Below are 17,738 nucleotides of genomic sequence, written 5' to 3'. Positions count from 1 at the left end.
GAAGCAGTGTGGCTTTTCTAGACCGAAATTCATTTTATGCGTCAATTCAAGCATTTTTTTCTTATCCTTTTGTTTATTGCTTTCATATTTTTTTTTGTTATTGATTTGCACCCTGTTTTTTTCCCTCATCGCGCAACAATAAATTGTCATGAAATCAATCCATCACGCTAGCGCTGATACATTTGCGCCGACAAATTTGAGCGCTGATCCGGGCTTTGATCGAGCCGTACCGTTCCTGATTTCTCTCGCGCCTTCAGATCCGCCTTCATGCTTCGAGAAGAAGCAAAATATAAAGCAATCGTTCTGAAGGACCTAAATTACTACAAGATAAAGAACGAATAGAAAATTTGAATTTCGAAACAAAAAAGAAAAGGGTGCAACAAGAGGAATTTCCAGGGGGTCACCCATCCTAATACTGCTCACGCCCATGCACGCTTAACTTCGGAGTTCTGATGGGATACGGTGCATTAGTGCTGGTATGATCGCACCCACAACGTTCCTTTCGATTTATTCTTTTAAACTACCCCGTCCTGCGAAGCAGTGCGGCTTTTCTAGACCGAAATTCATTTTAAGCATCAATTCAAGCATTTACCTATTATCCTTTTATTTATTTGCTTTCATATTTTTTTTTTGTTATTGATTTGCCCCCTATTTTTTTCCATCATCCCGCAACTCTAAATTATCATGAAATCAATCCTTCACGCTTGCGCTGATACATTTGCGCCGACAAATTTGAGCGACGATCCGGGCTTTGATCGAGCCGTACCGTTCCTGATTTGTCTCGCGCCTTCAGGTCCTCCTTCACGCTTCGACAAGAAGCAAAATATTAAGCAATCGTTCCGACGGAGCTAAATTACTACAGGATAAAGAACGAATAGGAACTTTGGATTTCGAAACAAAAAAGAGAGGGGTGCAACACGAGGACTTCCCAGGGGGTCACCAATCCAAGTACTACTCTCGCCCAAACACGCTTAATTTCGAAGTTCTGATGGGATCCGGTGCATTAGTGCTGGTATGATCGCACCCGCCATATTCCTTTCGCTTTATTCTTTTAAACTACCCCGTCCTGCGAAGCAGTGTGGCTTTTCTAGACCGAAATTCATTTTAAGCGTCAATTCAAGCATTTTCCTATTATCCTTTTATTTATTTGCTTTCATATTTTTTTTTGTTATTGATTTGCCCCCTGTTTTTTTCCATCATCCCGCAACTCTAAATTATCATGAAATCAATCCTTCACGCTTGCGCTGATACATTTGCGCCGACAAATTTGAGCGACGATCCGGGCTTTGATCGAGCCGTACCGTTCCTGATTTGTCTCGCGCCTACAGATCCTCCTTCACGCTTCGACAAGAAGCAAAATATTAAGCAATCGTTCCGACGGAGCTAAATTACTACAGGATAAAGAACGAATAGAAAATTTGAATTTCGAAACAAAAAAGAGAGGGGTGCAACAAGAGGAATTCCCAGGGGGTCACCCATCCTAGCACTACTCTCGCCCAAGCATGCTTAACTTCGGAGTTCTGATGGGATCCGGTGCATTAGTGCTGGTATGATCGCACCCGCCATGTTCCTTTCGCTTTATTCTTTTAAACTACCCCGTCCTGCGAAGCAGTGTGGCTTTTCTAGACCGAAATTCATTTTATGCGTCAATTCAAGCATTTTTTTCTTATCCTTTTGTTTATTGCTTTCATATTTTTTTTTGTTATTGATTTGCACCCTGTTTTTTTCCCTCATCGCGCAACAATAAATTGTCATGAAATCAATCCATCACGCTAGCGCTGATACATTTGCGCCGACAAATTTGAGCGCTGATCCGGGCTTTGATCGAGCCGTACCGTTCCTGATTTCTCTCGCGCCTTCAGATCCGCCTTCATGCTTCGAGAAGAAGCAAAATATAAAGCAATCGTTCTGAAGGACCTAAATTACTACAAGATAAAGAACGAATAGAAAATTTGAATTTCGAAACAAAAAAGAAAAGGGTGCAACAAGAGGAATTTCCAGGGGGTCACCCATCCTAATACTGCTCACGCCCATGCACGCTTAACTTCGGAGTTCTGATGGGATACGGTGCATTAGTGCTGGTATGATCGCACCCACAATGTTCCTTTCGTTTTATTCTTTTAAACTACCCCGTCCAGCGAAGCAGTGTGTCTTTTCTAGACCGGAATTCATTTTAAGCGTCAATTGAAGCATTTTCCTTTTATCCTTTTATTTATTTACTTTATATATTTTTTTTATTGATTTGCACCCTGTTTTTTTCCATCATCCCGCAACTCTAAATTATCATGAAATCAATCCTTCACGCTTGCGGTGATACATTTGCGCCGACAAATTTGAGCGACGATCCGGGCTTTGATCGAGCCGTACCGTTCCTGATTTGTCTCGCGCCTTCAGATCCTCCTTCACGTTTCGACAAGAAGCAAAATATTAAGCAATCGTTCCGACGGAGCTAAATTACTACAGGATAAAGAACGAATAGGAAATTTGGATTTCGAAACAAAAAAGAGAGGGGTGCAACACGAGGACTTCCCAGGGGGTCACCAATCCAAGTACTACTCTCGCCCAAACACGCTTAATTTCGAAGTTCTGATGGGATCCGGTGCATTAGTGCTGGTATGATCGCACCCGCCATATTCCTTTCGCTTTATTCTTTTAAACTACCCCGTCCTGCGAAGCAGTGTTGCTTTTCTAGACCGAAATTCATTTTAAGCGTCAATTCAAGCATTTTCCAATTATCCTTTTATTTATTTGCTTTCATATTTTTTTTTGTTATTGATTTGCCCCCTGTTTTTTTCCATCATCCCGCAACTCTAAATTATCGTGAAATCAATCCTTCACGCTTGCGCTGATACATTTGCGCCGATAAATTTGAGCGGCGCTCCGGGCTTTGATCGAGCCGTACCGTTCCTGATTTGTCTCGCGCCTTCAGATCCGCCTTCATGCTTCGAGAAGAAGCAAAATATAAAGCAATCGTTCCGAAGGACCTAAATTACTACAGGATAAAGAACGAATAGAAAATTTGAATTTCGAAACAAAAAAGAGAGGGGTGCAACAAGAGGAATTCCCAGGGGGTCACCCATCCTAATACTGCTCACGCCCAAGCACGCTTAACTTCGGAGTTCTGATGGGATACGGTGCATTAGTGCTGGTATGATCGCACCCACAACGTTCCTTTCGCTTTATTCTTTTAAACTACCCCGTCCAGCGAAGCAGTGTGGCTTTTCTAGACCGGAATTCATTTTAAGCGTCAATTGAAGCATTTTCCTCTTATCCTTTTATTTATTTACTTTATATTTTTTTGTTATTGATTTGCACCCTATTTTTTTCCATCATCCCGCAACTCTAAATTATCATGAAATCAATCCTTCACGCTTGCGGTGATACATTTGCGCCGACAAATTTGAGCGACGATCCGGGCTTTGATCGAGCCGTACCGTTCCTGATTTGTCTCGCGCCTTCAGATCCTCCTTCACGCTTCGACAAGAAGCAAAATATTAAGCAATCGTTCCGACGGAGCTAAATTACTACAGGATAAAGAACGAATAGGAAATTTGGATTTCGAAACAAAAAAGAGAGGGGTGCAACACGAGGACTTCCCAGGGGGTCACCAATCCAAGTACTACTCTCGCCCAAACACGCTTAATTTCGAAGTTCTGATGGGATCCGGTGCATTAGTGCTGGTATGATCGCACCTACCATATTCCTTTCGCTTTATTCTTTTAAACTACCCCGTCCTGCGAAGCAGTGTGGCTTTTCTAGACCGAAATTCATTTTAAGCGTCAATTCAAGCATTTTCCTATTATCCTTTTATTTATTTGCTTTCATAATTTTTTTTGTTATTGATTTGCCCCCTGTTTTTTTCCATCATCCCGCAACTCTAAATTATCATGAAATCAATCCTTCACGCTTGCGCTGATACATTTGCGCCGACAAATTTGAGCGACGATCCGGGCTTTGATCGAGCCGTACCGTTCCTGATTTGTCTCGCGCCTTCAGATCCGCCTTCATGCTTTGAGAAGAAGCAAAATATAAAGCAATCGTTCCGAAGGACCTAAATTACTACAGGATAAAGAACGAATAGAAAATTTGAATTTCGAAACAAAAAAGAGAGGGGTGCAACAAGAGGAATTCCCAGGGGGTCACCCATCCTAGTACTACTCTCGCCCAAGCATGCTTAACTTCGGAGTTCTGATGGGATCCGGTGCATTAGTGCTGGTATGATCGCACCCGCCATGTTCCTTTCGCTTTATTCTTTTAAACTACCCCGTCCTGCGAAGCAGTGTGGCTTTTCTAGACCGAAATTCATTTTAAGCGTCAATTCAAGCATTTTCCTATTATCCTTTTATTTATTTGCTTTCATATTTTTTTTTGTTATTGATTTGCCCCCTGTTTTTTTCCATCATCCCGCAACTCTAAATTATCATGAAATCAATCCTTCACGCTTGCGCTGATACATTTGCGCCGACAAATTTGAGCGACGATCCGGGCTTTGATCGAGCCGTACCGTTCCTGATTTGTCTCGCGCCTTCAGATCCTCCTTCACGCTTCGACAAGAAGCAAAATATTAAGCAATCGTTCCGACGAAGCTAAATTACTACAGGATAAAGAACGAATAGGAAATTTGGATTTCGAAACAAAAAAGAGAGGGGTGCAACACGAGGACTTCCCAGGGGGTCACCAATCCAAGTACTACTCTCGCCCAAACACGCTTAATTTCGAAGTTCTGATGGGATCCGGTGCATTAGTGCTGGTATGATCGCACCCGCCATATTCCTTTCGCTTTATTCTTTTAAACTACCCCGTCCTGCGAAGCAGTGTGGCTTTTCTAGACCGAAATTCATTTTAAGCGTCAATTCACGCATTTTCCTATTATCCTTTTATTTATTTGCTTTCATATTTTTTTTTGTTATTGATTTGCCCCCTGTTTTTTTCCATCATCCCGCAACTCTAAATTATCATGAAATCAATCCTTCACGCTTGCGCTGATACATTTGCGCCGACAAATTTGAGCGACGATCCGGGCTTTGATCGAGCCGTACTGTTCCTGATTTGTCTCGCGCCTTCAGATCCTCCTTCACGCTTCGACAAGAAGCAAAATATTAAGCAATCGTTCCGACGGAGCTAAATTACTACAGGATAAAGAACGAATAGAAAATTTGAATTTCGAAACAAAAAAGAGAGGGGTGCAACAAGAGGAATTCCCAGGAGGTCACCCATCCTAGCACTACTCTCGCCCAAGCATGCTTAACTTCGGAGTTCTGATGGGATCCGGTGCATTAGTGCTGGTATGATCGCACCCGCCATGTTCCTTTCGCTTTATTCTTTTAAACTACCCCGTCCTGCGAAGCAGTGTGGCTTTTCTAGACCGAAATTCATTTTAAGCGTCAATTCAAGCATTTTTCTCTTATCCTTTTGTTTATTGCTTTCATATTTTTTTTTGTTATTGATTTGCACCCTGTTTTTTTCCCTCATCGCGCAACAATAAATTGTCATGAAATCAATCCATCATGCTAGCGCTGATACATTTGCGCCGACAAATTTGAGCGATGATCCGGGCTTTGATCGAGCCGTACCGTTCCTGATTTCTCTCGCGCCTTCAGATCCGCCTTCATGCTTCGAGAAGAAGCAAAATATAAAGCAATCGTTCCGAAGGACCTAAATTACTACAAGATAAAGAACGAATAGAAAATTTGAATTTCGAAACAAAAAAGAAAGGGGTGCAACAAGAGGAATTCCCAGGGGGTCACCCATCCTAATACTGCTCACGCCCAAGCACGCTTAACTTCGGAGTTCTGATGGGATACGGTGCATTAGTGCTGGTATGATCGCACCCACAACGTTCCTTTCGATTTATTCTTTTAAACTACCCCGTCCTGCGAAGCAGTGCGGCTTTTCTAGACCGAAATTCATTTTAAGCATCAATTCAAGCATTTACCTATTATCCTTTTATTTATTTGCTTTCATATTTTTTTTTTGTTATTGATTTGCCCCCTATTTTTTTCCATCATCCCGCAACTCTAAATTATCATGAAATCAATCCTTCACGCTTGCGGTGATACATTTGCGCCGACAAATTTGAGCGACGATCCGGGCTTTGATCGAGCCGTACCGTTCCTGATTTGTCTCGCGCCTTCAGGTCCTCCTTCACGCTTCGACAAGAAGCAAAATATTAAGCAATCGTTCCGACGGAGCTAAATTACTACAGGATAAAGAACGAATAGGAACTTTGGATTTCGAAACAAAAAAGAGAGGGGTGCAACACGAGGACTTCCCAGGGGGTCACCAATCCAAGTACTACTCTCGCCCAAACACGCTTAATTTCGAAGTTCTGATGGGATCCGGTGCATTAGTGCTGGTATGATCGCACCCGCCATATTCCTTTCGCTTTATTCTTTTAAACTACCCCGTCCTGCGAAGCAGTGTGGCTTTTCTAGACTGAAATTCATTTTAAGCGTCAATTCAAGCATTTTCCTATTATCCTTTTATTTATTTGCTTTCATATTTTTTTTTGTTATTGATTTGCCCCCTGTTTTTTTCCATCATCCCGCAACTCTAAATTATCATGAAATCAATCCTTCACGCTTGCGCTGATACATTTGCGCCGACAAATTTGAGCGACGATCCGGGCTTTGATCGAGCCGTACCGTTCCTGATTTGTCTCGCGCCTACAGATCCTCCTTCACGCTTCGACAAGAAGCAAAATATTAAGCAATCGTTCCGACGGAGCTAAATTACTACAGGATAAAGAACGAATAGAAAATTTGAATTTCGAAACAAAAAAGAGAGGGGTGCAACAAGAGGAATTCCCAGGGGGTCACCCATCCTAGCACTACTCTCGCCCAAGCATGCTTAACTTCGGAGTTCTGATGGGATCCGGTGCATTAGTGCTGGTATGATCGCACCCGCCATGTTCCTTTCGCTTTATTCTTTTAAACTACCCCGTCCTGCGAAGCAGTGTGGCTTTTCTAGACCGAAATTCATTTTATGCGTCAATTCAAGCATTTTTTTCTTATCCTTTTGTTTATTGCTTTCATATTTTTTTTTGTTATTGATTTGCACCCTGTTTTTTTCCCTCATCGCGCAACAATAAATTGTCATGAAATCAATCCATCACGCTAGCGCTGATACATTTGCGCCGACAAATTTGAGCGCTGATCCGGGCTTTGATCGAGCCGTACCGTTCCTGATTTCTCTCGCGCCTTCAGATCCGCCTTCATGCTTCGAGAAGAAGCAAAATATAAAGCAATCGTTCTGAAGGACCTAAATTACTACAAGATAAAGAACGAATAGAAAATTTGAATTTCGAAACAAAAAAGAAAAGGGTGCAACAAGAGGAATTTCCAGGGGGTCACCCATCCTAATACTGCTCACGCCCATGCACGCTTAACTTCGGAGTTCTGATGGGATACGGTGCATTAGTGCTGGTATGATCGCACCCACAATGTTCCTTTCGTTTTATTCTTTTAAACTACCCCGTCCAGCGAAGCAGTGTGTCTTTTCTAGACCGGAATTCATTTTAAGCGTCAATTGAAGCATTTTCCTTTTATCCTTTTATTTATTTACTTTATATATTTTTTTTATTGATTTGCACCCTGTTTTTTTCCATCATCCCGCAACTCTAAATTATCATGAAATCAATCCTTCACGCTTGCGGTGATACATTTGCGCCGACAAATTTGAGCGACGATCCGGGCTTTGATCGAGCCGTACCGTTCCTGATTTGTCTCGCGCCTTCAGATCCTCCTTCACGTTTCGACAAGAAGCAAAATATTAAGCAATCGTTCCGACGGAGCTAAATTACTACAGGATAAAGAACGAATAGGAAATTTGGATTTCGAAACAAAAAAGAGAGGGGTGCAACACGAGGACTTCCCAGGGGGTCACCAATCCAAGTACTACTCTCGCCCAAACACGCTTAATTTCGAAGTTCTGATGGGATCCGGTGCATTAGTGCTGGTATGATCGCACCCGCCATATTCCTTTCGCTTTATTCTTTTAAACTACCCCGTCCTGCGAAGCAGTGTTGCTTTTCTAGACCGAAATTCATTTTAAGCGTCAATTCAAGCATTTTCCAATTATCCTTTTATTTATTTGCTTTCATATTTTTTTTTGTTATTGATTTGCCCCCTGTTTTTTTCCATCATCCCGCAACTCTAAATTATCGTGAAATCAATCCTTCACGCTTGCGCTGATACATTTGCGCCGATAAATTTGAGCGGCGCTCCGGGCTTTGATCGAGCCGTACCGTTCCTGATTTGTCTCGCGCCTTCAGATCCGCCTTCATGCTTCGAGAAGAAGCAAAATATAAAGCAATCGTTCCGAAGGACCTAAATTACTACAGGATAAAGAACGAATAGAAAATTTGAATTTCGAAACAAAAAAGAGAGGGGTGCAACAAGAGGAATTCCCAGGGGGTCACCCATCCTAATACTGCTCACGCCCAAGCACGCTTAACTTCGGAGTTCTGATGGGATACGGTGCATTAGTGCTGGTATGATCGCACCCACAACGTTCCTTTCGCTTTATTCTTTTAAACTACCCCGTCCAGCGAAGCAGTGTGGCTTTTCTAGACCGGAATTCATTTTAAGCGTCAATTGAAGCATTTTCCTCTTATCCTTTTATTTATTTACTTTATATTTTTTTGTTATTGATTTGCACCATATTTTTTTCCATCATCCCGCAACTCTAAATTATCATGAAATCAATCCTTCACGCTTGCGGTGATACATTTGCGCCGACAAATTTGAGCGACGATCCGGGCTTTGATCGAGCCGTACCGTTCCTGATTTGTCTCGCGCCTTCAGATCCTCCTTCACGCTTCGACAAGAAGCAAAATATTAAGCAATCGTTCCGACGGAGCTAAATTACTACAGGATAAAGAACGAATAGGAAATTTGGATTTCGAAACAAAAAAGAGAGGGGTGCAACACGAGGACTTCCCAGGGGGTCACCAATCCAAGTACTACTCTCGCCCAAACACGCTTAATTTCGAAGTTCTGATGGGATCCGGTGCATTAGTGCTGGTATGATCGCACCTACCATATTCCTTTCGCTTTATTCTTTTAAACTACCCCGTCCTGCGAAGCAGTGTGGCTTTTCTAGACCGAAATTCATTTTAAGCGTCAATTCAAGCATTTTCCTATTATCCTTTTATTTATTTGCTTTCATAATTTTTTTTGTTATTGATTTGCCCCCTGTTTTTTTCCATCATCCCGCAACTCTAAATTATCATGAAATCAATCCTTCACGCTTGCGCTGATACATTTGCGCCGACAAATTTGAGCGACGATCCGGGCTTTGATCGAGCCGTACCGTTCCTGATTTGTCTCGCGCCTTCAGATCCTCCTTCACGCTACGACAAGAAGCAAAATATTAAGCAATCGTTCCGACGGAGCTAAATTACTACAGGATAAAGAACGAATAGAAAATTTGAATTTCGAAACAAAAAAGAGAGGGGTGCAACAAGAGGAATTCCCAGGGGGTAACCCATCCTAGCACTACTCTCGCCCAAGCATGCTTAACTTCGGAGTTCTGATGGGATCCGGTGCATTAGTGCTGGTATGATCGCACCCGCCATGTTCCTTTCGCTTTATTCTTTTAAACTACCCCGTCCTGCGAAGCAGTGTGGCTTTTCTAGACCGAAATTCATTTTAAGCGTCAATTCAAGCATTTTCCTATTATCCTTTTATTTATTTGCTTTCATATTTTTTTTTGTTATTGATTTGCCCCCTGTTTTTTTCCATCATCCCGCAACTCTAAATTATCATGAAATCAATCCTTCACGCTTGCGCTGATACATTTGCGCCGACAAATTTGAGCGACGATCCGGGCTTTGATCGAGCCGTACCGTTCCTGATTTGTCTCGCGCCTTCAGATCCTCCTTCACGCTTCGACAAGAAGCAAAATATTAAGCAATCGTTCCGACGAAGCTAAATTACTACAGGATAAAGAACGAATAGGAAATTTGGATTTCGAAACAAAAAAGAGAGGGGTGCAACACGAGGACTTCCCAGGGGGTCACCAATCCAAGTACTACTCTCGCCCAAACACGCTTAATTTCGAAGTTCTGATGGGATCCGGTGCATTAGTGCTGGTATGATCGCACCCGCCATATTCCTTTCGCTTTATTCTTTTAAACTACCCCGTCCTGCGAAGCAGTGTGGCTTTTCTAGACCGAAATTCATTTTAAGCGTCAATTCACGCATTTTCCTATTATCCTTTTATTTATTTGCTTTCATATTTTTTTTTGTTATTGATTTGCCCCCTGTTTTTTTCCATCATCCCGCAACTCTAAATTATCATGAAATCAATCCTTCACGCTTGCGCTGATACATTTGCGCCGACAAATTTGAGCGACGATCCGGGCTTTGATCGAGCCGTACTGTTCCTGATTTGTCTCGCGCCTTCAGATCCTCCTTCACGCTTCGACAAGAAGCAAAATATTAAGCAATCGTTCCGACGGAGCTAAATTACTACAGGATAAAGAACGAATAGAAAATTTGAATTTCGAAACAAAAAAGAGAGGGGTGCAACAAGAGGAATTCCCAGGAGGTCACCCATCCTAGCACTACTCTCGCCCAAGCATGCTTAACTTCGGAGTTCTGATGGGATCCGGTGCATTAGTGCTGGTATGATCGCACCCGCCATGTTCCTTTCGCTTTATTCTTTTAAACTACCCCGTCCTGCGAAGCAGTGTGGCTTTTCTAGACCGAAATTCATTTTAAGCGTCAATTCAAGCATTTTTCTCTTATCCTTTTGTTTATTGCTTTCATATTTTTTTTTGTTATTGATTTGCACCCTGTTTTTTTCCCTCATCGCGCAACAATAAATTGTCATGAAATCAATCCATCATGCTAGCGCTGATACATTTGCGCCGACAAATTTGAGCGATGATCCGGGCTTTGATCGAGCCGTACCGTTCCTGATTTCTCTCGCGCCTTCAGATCCGCCTTCATGCTTCGAGAAGAAGCAAAATATAAAGCAATCGTTCCGAAGGACCTAAATTACTACAAGATAAAGAACGAATAGAAAATTTGAATTTCGAAACAAAAAAGAAAGGGGTGCAACAAGAGGAATTCCCAGGGGGTCACCCATCCTAATACTGCTCACGCCCAAGCACGCTTAACTTCGGAGTTCTGATGGGATACGGTGCATTAGTGCTGGTATGATCGCACCCACAACGTTCCTTTCGATTTATTCTTTTAAACTACCCCGTCCTGCGAAGCAGTGCGGCTTTTCTAGACCGAAATTCATTTTAAGCATCAATTCAAGCATTTACCTATTATCCTTTTATTTATTTGCTTTCATATTTTTTTTTTGTTATTGATTTGCCCCCTATTTTTTTCCATCATCCCGCAACTCTAAATTATCATGAAATCAATCCTTCACGCTTGCGCTGATACATTTGCGCCGACAAATTTGAGCGACGATCCGGGCTTTGATCGAGCCGTACCGTTCCTGATTTGTCTCGCGCCTTCAGGTCCTCCTTCACGCTTCGACAAGAAGCAAAATATTAAGCAATCGTTCCGACGGAGCTAAATTACTACAGGATAAAGAACGAATAGGAACTTTGGATTTCGAAACAAAAAAGAGAGGGGTGCAACACGAGGACTTCCCAGGGGGTCACCAATCCAAGTACTACTCTCGCCCAAACACGCTTAATTTCGAAGTTCTGATGGGATCCGGTGCATTAGTGCTGGTATGATCGCACCCGCCATATTCCTTTCGCTTTATTCTTTTAAACTACCCCGTCCTGCGAAGCAGTGTGGCTTTTCTAGACTGAAATTCATTTTAAGCGTCAATTCAAGCATTTTCCTATTATCCTTTTATTTATTTGCTTTCATATTTTTTTTTGTTATTGATTTGCCCCCTGTTTTTTTCCATCATCCCGCAACTCTAAATTATCATGAAATCAATCCTTCACGCTTGCGCTGATACATTTGCGCCGACAAATTTGAGCGACGATCCGGGCTTTGATCGAGCCGTACCGTTCCTGATTTGTCTCGCGCCTACAGATCCTCCTTCACGCTTCGACAAGAAGCAAAATATTAAGCAATCGTTCCGACGGAGCTAAATTACTACAGGATAAAGAACGAATAGAAAATTTGAATTTCGAAACAAAAAAGAGAGGGGTGCAACAAGAGGAATTCCCAGGGGGTCACCCATCCTAGCACTACTCTCGCCCAAGCATGCTTAACTTCGGAGTTCTGATGGGATCCGGTGCATTAGTGCTGGTATGATCGCACCCGCCATGTTCCTTTCGCTTTATTCTTTTAAACTACCCCGTCCTGCGAAGCAGTGTGGCTTTTCTAGACCGAAATTCATTTTATGCGTCAATTCAAGCATTTTTTTCTTATCCTTTTGTTTATTGCTTTCATATTTTTTTTTGTTATTGATTTGCACCCTGTTTTTTTCCCTCATCGCGCAACAATAAATTGTCATGAAATCAATCCATCACGCTAGCGCTGATACATTTGCGCCGACAAATTTGAGCGCTGATCCGGGCTTTGATCGAGCCGTACCGTTCCTGATTTCTCTCGCGCCTTCAGATCCGCCTTCATGCTTCGAGAAGAAGCAAAATATAAAGCAATCGTTCTGAAGGACCTAAATTACTACAAGATAAAGAACGAATAGAAAATTTGAATTTCGAAACAAAAAAGAAAAGGGTGCAACAAGAGGAATTTCCAGGGGGTCACCCATCCTAATACTGCTCACGCCCATGCACGCTTAACTTCGGAGTTCTGATGGGATACGGTGCATTAGTGCTGGTATGATCGCACCCACAATGTTCCTTTCGTTTTATTCTTTTAAACTACCCCGTCCAGCGAAGCAGTGTGTCTTTTCTAGACCGGAATTCATTTTAAGCGTCAATTGAAGCATTTTCCTTTTATCCTTTTATTTATTTACTTTATATATTTTTTTTATTGATTTGCACCCTGTTTTTTTCCATCATCCCGCAACTCTAAATTATCATGAAATCAATCCTTCACGCTTGCGGTGATACATTTGCGCCGACAAATTTGAGCGACGATCCGGGCTTTGATCGAGCCGTACCGTTCCTGATTTGTCTCGCGCCTTCAGATCCTCCTTCACGTTTCGACAAGAAGCAAAATATTAAGCAATCGTTCCGACGGAGCTAAATTACTACAGGATAAAGAACGAATAGGAAATTTGGATTTCGAAACAAAAAAGAGAGGGGTGCAACACGAGGACTTCCCAGGGGGTCACCAATCCAAGTACTACTCTCGCCCAAACACGCTTAATTTCGAAGTTCTGATGGGATCCGGTGCATTAGTGCTGGTATGATCGCACCCGCCATATTCCTTTCGCTTTATTCTTTTAAACTACCCCGTCCTGCGAAGCAGTGTTGCTTTTCTAGACCGAAATTCATTTTAAGCGTCAATTCAAGCATTTTCCAATTATCCTTTTATTTATTTGCTTTCATATTTTTTTTTGTTATTGATTTGCCCCCTGTTTTTTTCCATCATCCCGCAACTCTAAATTATCGTGAAATCAATCCTTCACGCTTGCGCTGATACATTTGCGCCGATAAATTTGAGCGGCGCTCCGGGCTTTGATCGAGCCGTACCGTTCCTGATTTGTCTCGCGCCTTCAGATCCGCCTTCATGCTTCGAGAAGAAGCAAAATATAAAGCAATCGTTCCGAAGGACCTAAATTACTACAGGATAAAGAACGAATAGAAAATTTGAATTTCGAAACAAAAAAGAGAGGGGTGCAACAAGAGGAATTCCCAGGGGGTCACCCATCCTAATACTGCTCACGCCCAAGCACGCTTAACTTCGGAGTTCTGATGGGATACGGTGCATTAGTGCTGGTATGATCGCACCCACAACGTTCCTTTCGCTTTATTCTTTTAAACTACCCCGTCCAGCGAAGCAGTGTGGCTTTTCTAGACCGGAATTCATTTTAAGCGTCAATTGAAGCATTTTCCTCTTATCCTTTTATTTATTTACTTTATATTTTTTTGTTATTGATTTGCACCCTATTTTTTTCCATCATCCCGCAACTCTAAATTATCATGAAATCAATCCTTCACGCTTGCGGTGATACATTTGCGCCGACAAATTTGAGCGACGATCCGGGCTTTGATCGAGCCGTACCGTTCCTGATTTGTCTCGCGCCTTCAGATCCTCCTTCACGCTTCGACAAGAAGCAAAATATTAAGCAATCGTTCCGACGGAGCTAAATTACTACAGGATAAAGAACGAATAGGAAATTTGGATTTCGAAACAAAAAAGAGAGGGGTGCAACACGAGGACTTCCCAGGGGGTCACCAATCCAAGTACTACTCTCGCCCAAACACGCTTAATTTCGAAGTTCTGATGGGATCCGGTGCATTAGTGCTGGTATGATCGCACCTACCATATTCCTTTCGCTTTATTCTTTTAAACTACCCCGTCCTGCGAAGCAGTGTGGCTTTTCTAGACCGAAATTCATTTTAAGCGTCAATTCAAGCATTTTCCTATTATCCTTTTATTTATTTGCTTTCATAATTTTTTTTGTTATTGATTTGCCCCCTGTTTTTTTCCATCATCCCGCAACTCTAAATTATCATGAAATCAATCCTTCACGCTTGCGCTGATACATTTGCGCCGACAAATTTGAGCGACGATCCGGGCTTTGATCGAGCCGTACCGTTCCTGATTTGTCTCGCGCCTTCAGATCCTCCTTCACGCTACGACAAGAAGCAAAATATTAAGCAATCGTTCCGACGGAGCTAAATTACTACAGGATAAAGAACGAATAGAAAATTTGAATTTCGAAACAAAAAAGAGAGGGGTGCAACAAGAGGAATTCCCAGGGGGTAACCCATCCTAGCACTACTCTCGCCCAAGCATGCTTAACTTCGGAGTTCTGATGGGATCCGGTGCATTAGTGCTGGTATGATCGCACCCGCCATGTTCCTTTCGTTTTATTCTTTTAAACTACCCCGTCCTGCGAAGCAGTGTTGCTTTTCTTGACCGAAATTAATTTTAAGCGTCAATTCAAGCATTTTCCTATTATCCTTTTATTTATTTGCTTTCATATTTTTTTTTGTTATTGATTTGCCCCCTGTTTTTTTCCATCATCCCGCAACTCTAAATTATCGTGAAATCAATCCTTCACGCTTGCGCTGATACATTTGCGCCGATAAATTTGAGCGACGCTCCGGGCTTTGATCGAGCCGTACCGTTCCTGATTTGTCTCGCGCCTTCAGATCCTCCTTCACGCTTCGACAAGAAGCAAAATATTAAGCAATCGTTCCGACGGAGCTAAATTACTACTGGATAAAGAACGAATAGGAAATTTGGATTTCGAAACAAAAAAGAGAGGGGTGCAACACGAGGACTTCCCAGGGGGTCACCAATCCAAGTACTACTCTCGCCCAAACACGCTTAATTTCGAAGTTCTGATGGGATCCGGTGCATTAGTGCTGGTATGATCGCACCCGCCATATTCCTTTCGCTTTATTCTTTTAAACTACCCCGTCCTGCGAAGCAGTGTGGCTTTTCTAGACCGAAATTCATTTTAAGCGTCAATTCAAGCATTTTCCTATTATCCTTTTGTTTATTTGCTTTCATAATTTTTTTTGTTATTGATTTGCCCCCTGTTTTTTTCCATCATCCCGCAACTCTAAATTATCATGAAATCAATCCTTCACGCTTGCGGTGATACATTTGCGCCGACAAATTTGAGCGACGATCCGGGCTTTGATCGAGCCGTACCGTTCCTGATTTGTCTCGCGCCTTCAGATCCTCCTTCACGCTTCGACAAGAAGCAAAATATTAAGCAATCGTTCCGACGGAGCTAAATTACTACTGGATAAAGAACGAATAGGAAATTTGGATTTCGAAACAAAAAAGAGAGGGGTGCAACACGAGGACTTCCCAGGGGGTCACCAATCCAAGTACTACTCTCGCCCAAACACGCTTAATTTCGATGTTCTGATGGGATCCGGTGCATTAGTGCTGGTATGATCGAACCCGCCATATTCCTTTCGCTTTATTCTTTTAAACTGCCCCGTCCTGCGAAGCAGTGTTGCTTTTCTAGACCGAAATTCATTTTAAGCGTCAATTCAAGCATTTTCCTATTATCCTTTTATTTATTTGCTTTCATATTTTTTTTTGTTATTGATTTGCCCCCTGTTTTTTTCCATCATCCCGCAACTCTAAATTATCGTGAAATCAATCCTTCACGCTTGCGCTGATACATTTGCGCCGATAAATTTGAGCGACGCTCCGGGCTTTGATCGAGCCGTACCGTTCCTGATTTGTCTCGCGCCTTCAGATCCGCCTTCATGCTTCGAGAAGAAGCAAAATATAAAGCAATCGTTCCGAAGGACCTAAATTACTACAGGATAAAGAACGAATAGAAAATTTGAATTTCGAAACAAAAAAGAGAGGGGTGCAACAAGAGGAATTCCCAGGGGGTCACCCATCCTAATACTGCTCACGCCCAAGCACGCTTAACTTCGGAGTTCTGATGGGATACGGTGCATTAGTGCTGGTATGATCGCACCCACAACGTTCCTTTCGCTTTATTCTTTTAAACTACCCCGTCCAGCGAAGCAGTGTGGCTTTTCTAGACCGGAATTCATTTTAAGCGTCAATTGAAGCATTTTCCTCTTATCCTTTTATTTATTTACTTTATATTTTTTTGTTATTGATTTGCACCCTGTTTTTTTCCATCATCCCGCAACTCTAAATTATCATGAAATCAATCCTTCACGCTTGCGGTGATACATTTGCGCCGACAAATTTGAGCGACGATCCGGGCTTTGATCGAGCCGTACCGTTCCTGATTTGTCTCGCGCCTTCAGATCCGCCTTCATGCTTCGAGAAGAAGCAAAATATAAAGCAATCGTTCCGAAGGACCTAAATTACTACAGGATAAAGAACGAATAGAAAATTTGAATTTTGAAACAAAAAAGAGAGGGGTGCAACAAGAGGAATTCCCAGGGGGTCACCCATCCTAGTACTACTCTCGCCCAAGCATGCTTAACTTCGGAGTTCTGATGGGATCCGGTGCATTAGTGCTGGTATGATCGCACCCGCCATGTTCCTTTCGCTTTATTCTTTTAAACTACCCCGTCCTGCGAAGCAGTGTGGCTTTTCTAGACCGGAATTCATTTTAAGCGTCAATTGAAGCATTTTCCTCTTATCCTTTTATTTATTTGCTTTCATATTTTTTTTTTGTTATTGATTTGCCCCCTGTTTTTTTCCATCATCCCGCAACTCTAAATTATCATGAAATCAATCCTTCACGCTTGCGCTGATGCATTTGCGCCGACAAATTTGAGCGACGATCCGGGCTTTGATCGAGCCGTACCGTTCCTGATTTGTCTCGCGCCTTCAGATCCGCCTTCATGCTTCGAGAAGAAGCAAAATATAAAGCAATCGTTCCGAAGGACCTAAATTACTACAGGATAAAGAACGAATAGGAAATTTGGATTTCGAAACAAAAAAGAGAGGGGTGCAACACGAGGACTTCCCAGGGGGTCACCAATCCAAGTACTACTCTCGCCCAAACACGCTTAATTTCGAAGTTCTGATGGGATCCGGTGCATTAGTGCTGGTATGATCGCACCCGCCATGTTCCTTTCGCTTTATTCTTTTAAACTACCCCGTCCTGCGAAGCAGTGTGGCTTTTCTAGACCGAAATTCATTTTAATCGTCAATTCAAGCATTTTCCTATTATCCTTTTATTTATTTGCTTTCATATTTTTTTTTTGTTATTGA

General features: G+C 42.3%; 33 non-coding genes across 33 annotated transcripts; all 33 read right to left on the bottom strand.

The window, feature by feature from the left end:
• Window positions 1-371: 371 nt before the first annotated feature.
• LOC140023763 (5S ribosomal RNA) lies at window positions 372-490 on the bottom strand. The gene has a single exon (XR_011827729.1). It is a non-coding gene; the product is annotated as a 5S ribosomal RNA (ribosomal RNA).
• A 417-nt stretch (window positions 491-907) lies between these two features.
• LOC140022817 (5S ribosomal RNA) lies at window positions 908-1,026 on the bottom strand. The gene has a single exon (XR_011826796.1). It is a non-coding gene; the product is annotated as a 5S ribosomal RNA (ribosomal RNA).
• Window positions 1,027-1,442: 416 nt separating this feature from the next.
• LOC140032576 (5S ribosomal RNA) lies at window positions 1,443-1,561 on the bottom strand. The gene has a single exon (XR_011836502.1). It is a non-coding gene; the product is annotated as a 5S ribosomal RNA (ribosomal RNA).
• Window positions 1,562-1,976: 415 nt separating this feature from the next.
• Window positions 1,977-2,095, bottom strand: LOC140023762 (5S ribosomal RNA). The gene has a single exon (XR_011827728.1). It is a non-coding gene; the product is annotated as a 5S ribosomal RNA (ribosomal RNA).
• Window positions 2,096-2,508: 413 nt separating this feature from the next.
• LOC140022816 (5S ribosomal RNA) lies at window positions 2,509-2,627 on the bottom strand. The gene has a single exon (XR_011826795.1). It is a non-coding gene; the product is annotated as a 5S ribosomal RNA (ribosomal RNA).
• Window positions 2,628-3,043: 416 nt separating this feature from the next.
• LOC140023486 (5S ribosomal RNA) lies at window positions 3,044-3,162 on the bottom strand. The gene has a single exon (XR_011827454.1). It is a non-coding gene; the product is annotated as a 5S ribosomal RNA (ribosomal RNA).
• A 413-nt stretch (window positions 3,163-3,575) lies between these two features.
• Window positions 3,576-3,694, bottom strand: LOC140023966 (5S ribosomal RNA). Its single transcript, XR_011827932.1, has one exon. It is a non-coding gene; the product is annotated as a 5S ribosomal RNA (ribosomal RNA).
• Window positions 3,695-4,110: 416 nt separating this feature from the next.
• Window positions 4,111-4,229, bottom strand: LOC140031975 (5S ribosomal RNA). Its single transcript, XR_011835900.1, has one exon. It is a non-coding gene; the product is annotated as a 5S ribosomal RNA (ribosomal RNA).
• Window positions 4,230-4,645: 416 nt separating this feature from the next.
• LOC140022815 (5S ribosomal RNA) lies at window positions 4,646-4,764 on the bottom strand. The gene has a single exon (XR_011826794.1). It is a non-coding gene; the product is annotated as a 5S ribosomal RNA (ribosomal RNA).
• A 416-nt stretch (window positions 4,765-5,180) lies between these two features.
• LOC140032390 (5S ribosomal RNA) lies at window positions 5,181-5,299 on the bottom strand. The gene has a single exon (XR_011836316.1). It is a non-coding gene; the product is annotated as a 5S ribosomal RNA (ribosomal RNA).
• A 415-nt stretch (window positions 5,300-5,714) lies between these two features.
• On the bottom strand, window positions 5,715-5,833 carry LOC140023485 (5S ribosomal RNA). The gene has a single exon (XR_011827453.1). It is a non-coding gene; the product is annotated as a 5S ribosomal RNA (ribosomal RNA).
• Window positions 5,834-6,250: 417 nt separating this feature from the next.
• On the bottom strand, window positions 6,251-6,369 carry LOC140022814 (5S ribosomal RNA). Its single transcript, XR_011826793.1, has one exon. It is a non-coding gene; the product is annotated as a 5S ribosomal RNA (ribosomal RNA).
• Window positions 6,370-6,785: 416 nt separating this feature from the next.
• Window positions 6,786-6,904, bottom strand: LOC140032575 (5S ribosomal RNA). Its single transcript, XR_011836501.1, has one exon. It is a non-coding gene; the product is annotated as a 5S ribosomal RNA (ribosomal RNA).
• A 415-nt stretch (window positions 6,905-7,319) lies between these two features.
• Window positions 7,320-7,438, bottom strand: LOC140023761 (5S ribosomal RNA). Its single transcript, XR_011827727.1, has one exon. It is a non-coding gene; the product is annotated as a 5S ribosomal RNA (ribosomal RNA).
• Window positions 7,439-7,851: 413 nt separating this feature from the next.
• On the bottom strand, window positions 7,852-7,970 carry LOC140022813 (5S ribosomal RNA). The gene has a single exon (XR_011826792.1). It is a non-coding gene; the product is annotated as a 5S ribosomal RNA (ribosomal RNA).
• A 416-nt stretch (window positions 7,971-8,386) lies between these two features.
• LOC140023484 (5S ribosomal RNA) lies at window positions 8,387-8,505 on the bottom strand. Its single transcript, XR_011827452.1, has one exon. It is a non-coding gene; the product is annotated as a 5S ribosomal RNA (ribosomal RNA).
• A 413-nt stretch (window positions 8,506-8,918) lies between these two features.
• LOC140023965 (5S ribosomal RNA) lies at window positions 8,919-9,037 on the bottom strand. Its single transcript, XR_011827931.1, has one exon. It is a non-coding gene; the product is annotated as a 5S ribosomal RNA (ribosomal RNA).
• A 416-nt stretch (window positions 9,038-9,453) lies between these two features.
• LOC140021960 (5S ribosomal RNA) lies at window positions 9,454-9,572 on the bottom strand. The gene has a single exon (XR_011825942.1). It is a non-coding gene; the product is annotated as a 5S ribosomal RNA (ribosomal RNA).
• A 416-nt stretch (window positions 9,573-9,988) lies between these two features.
• Window positions 9,989-10,107, bottom strand: LOC140022812 (5S ribosomal RNA). The gene has a single exon (XR_011826791.1). It is a non-coding gene; the product is annotated as a 5S ribosomal RNA (ribosomal RNA).
• Window positions 10,108-10,523: 416 nt separating this feature from the next.
• LOC140032389 (5S ribosomal RNA) lies at window positions 10,524-10,642 on the bottom strand. Its single transcript, XR_011836315.1, has one exon. It is a non-coding gene; the product is annotated as a 5S ribosomal RNA (ribosomal RNA).
• A 415-nt stretch (window positions 10,643-11,057) lies between these two features.
• LOC140023483 (5S ribosomal RNA) lies at window positions 11,058-11,176 on the bottom strand. The gene has a single exon (XR_011827451.1). It is a non-coding gene; the product is annotated as a 5S ribosomal RNA (ribosomal RNA).
• Window positions 11,177-11,593: 417 nt separating this feature from the next.
• On the bottom strand, window positions 11,594-11,712 carry LOC140022811 (5S ribosomal RNA). The gene has a single exon (XR_011826790.1). It is a non-coding gene; the product is annotated as a 5S ribosomal RNA (ribosomal RNA).
• Window positions 11,713-12,128: 416 nt separating this feature from the next.
• LOC140032574 (5S ribosomal RNA) lies at window positions 12,129-12,247 on the bottom strand. The gene has a single exon (XR_011836500.1). It is a non-coding gene; the product is annotated as a 5S ribosomal RNA (ribosomal RNA).
• Window positions 12,248-12,662: 415 nt separating this feature from the next.
• LOC140023760 (5S ribosomal RNA) lies at window positions 12,663-12,781 on the bottom strand. Its single transcript, XR_011827726.1, has one exon. It is a non-coding gene; the product is annotated as a 5S ribosomal RNA (ribosomal RNA).
• Window positions 12,782-13,194: 413 nt separating this feature from the next.
• Window positions 13,195-13,313, bottom strand: LOC140022810 (5S ribosomal RNA). Its single transcript, XR_011826789.1, has one exon. It is a non-coding gene; the product is annotated as a 5S ribosomal RNA (ribosomal RNA).
• Window positions 13,314-13,729: 416 nt separating this feature from the next.
• LOC140023482 (5S ribosomal RNA) lies at window positions 13,730-13,848 on the bottom strand. Its single transcript, XR_011827450.1, has one exon. It is a non-coding gene; the product is annotated as a 5S ribosomal RNA (ribosomal RNA).
• Window positions 13,849-14,261: 413 nt separating this feature from the next.
• Window positions 14,262-14,380, bottom strand: LOC140023964 (5S ribosomal RNA). The gene has a single exon (XR_011827930.1). It is a non-coding gene; the product is annotated as a 5S ribosomal RNA (ribosomal RNA).
• Window positions 14,381-14,796: 416 nt separating this feature from the next.
• LOC140021959 (5S ribosomal RNA) lies at window positions 14,797-14,915 on the bottom strand. The gene has a single exon (XR_011825941.1). It is a non-coding gene; the product is annotated as a 5S ribosomal RNA (ribosomal RNA).
• A 416-nt stretch (window positions 14,916-15,331) lies between these two features.
• LOC140022809 (5S ribosomal RNA) lies at window positions 15,332-15,450 on the bottom strand. The gene has a single exon (XR_011826788.1). It is a non-coding gene; the product is annotated as a 5S ribosomal RNA (ribosomal RNA).
• Window positions 15,451-15,866: 416 nt separating this feature from the next.
• On the bottom strand, window positions 15,867-15,985 carry LOC140025112 (5S ribosomal RNA). Its single transcript, XR_011829090.1, has one exon. It is a non-coding gene; the product is annotated as a 5S ribosomal RNA (ribosomal RNA).
• Window positions 15,986-16,401: 416 nt separating this feature from the next.
• On the bottom strand, window positions 16,402-16,520 carry LOC140023481 (5S ribosomal RNA). Its single transcript, XR_011827449.1, has one exon. It is a non-coding gene; the product is annotated as a 5S ribosomal RNA (ribosomal RNA).
• Window positions 16,521-16,933: 413 nt separating this feature from the next.
• On the bottom strand, window positions 16,934-17,052 carry LOC140031973 (5S ribosomal RNA). The gene has a single exon (XR_011835898.1). It is a non-coding gene; the product is annotated as a 5S ribosomal RNA (ribosomal RNA).
• Window positions 17,053-17,469: 417 nt separating this feature from the next.
• LOC140022808 (5S ribosomal RNA) lies at window positions 17,470-17,588 on the bottom strand. The gene has a single exon (XR_011826787.1). It is a non-coding gene; the product is annotated as a 5S ribosomal RNA (ribosomal RNA).
• Window positions 17,589-17,738: the final 150 nt, after the last annotated feature.

The sequence above is a fragment of the Coffea arabica genome, chromosome 11e, assembly GCF_036785885.1.
Source record: "Coffea arabica cultivar ET-39 chromosome 11e, Coffea Arabica ET-39 HiFi, whole genome shotgun sequence".
NCBI lineage: Eukaryota > Viridiplantae > Streptophyta > Magnoliopsida > Gentianales > Rubiaceae > Coffea > Coffea arabica.
The sequence above is the reverse complement of the archived record's forward strand: the minus strand, read 5'-3'. Positions and strand labels throughout refer to the sequence as shown.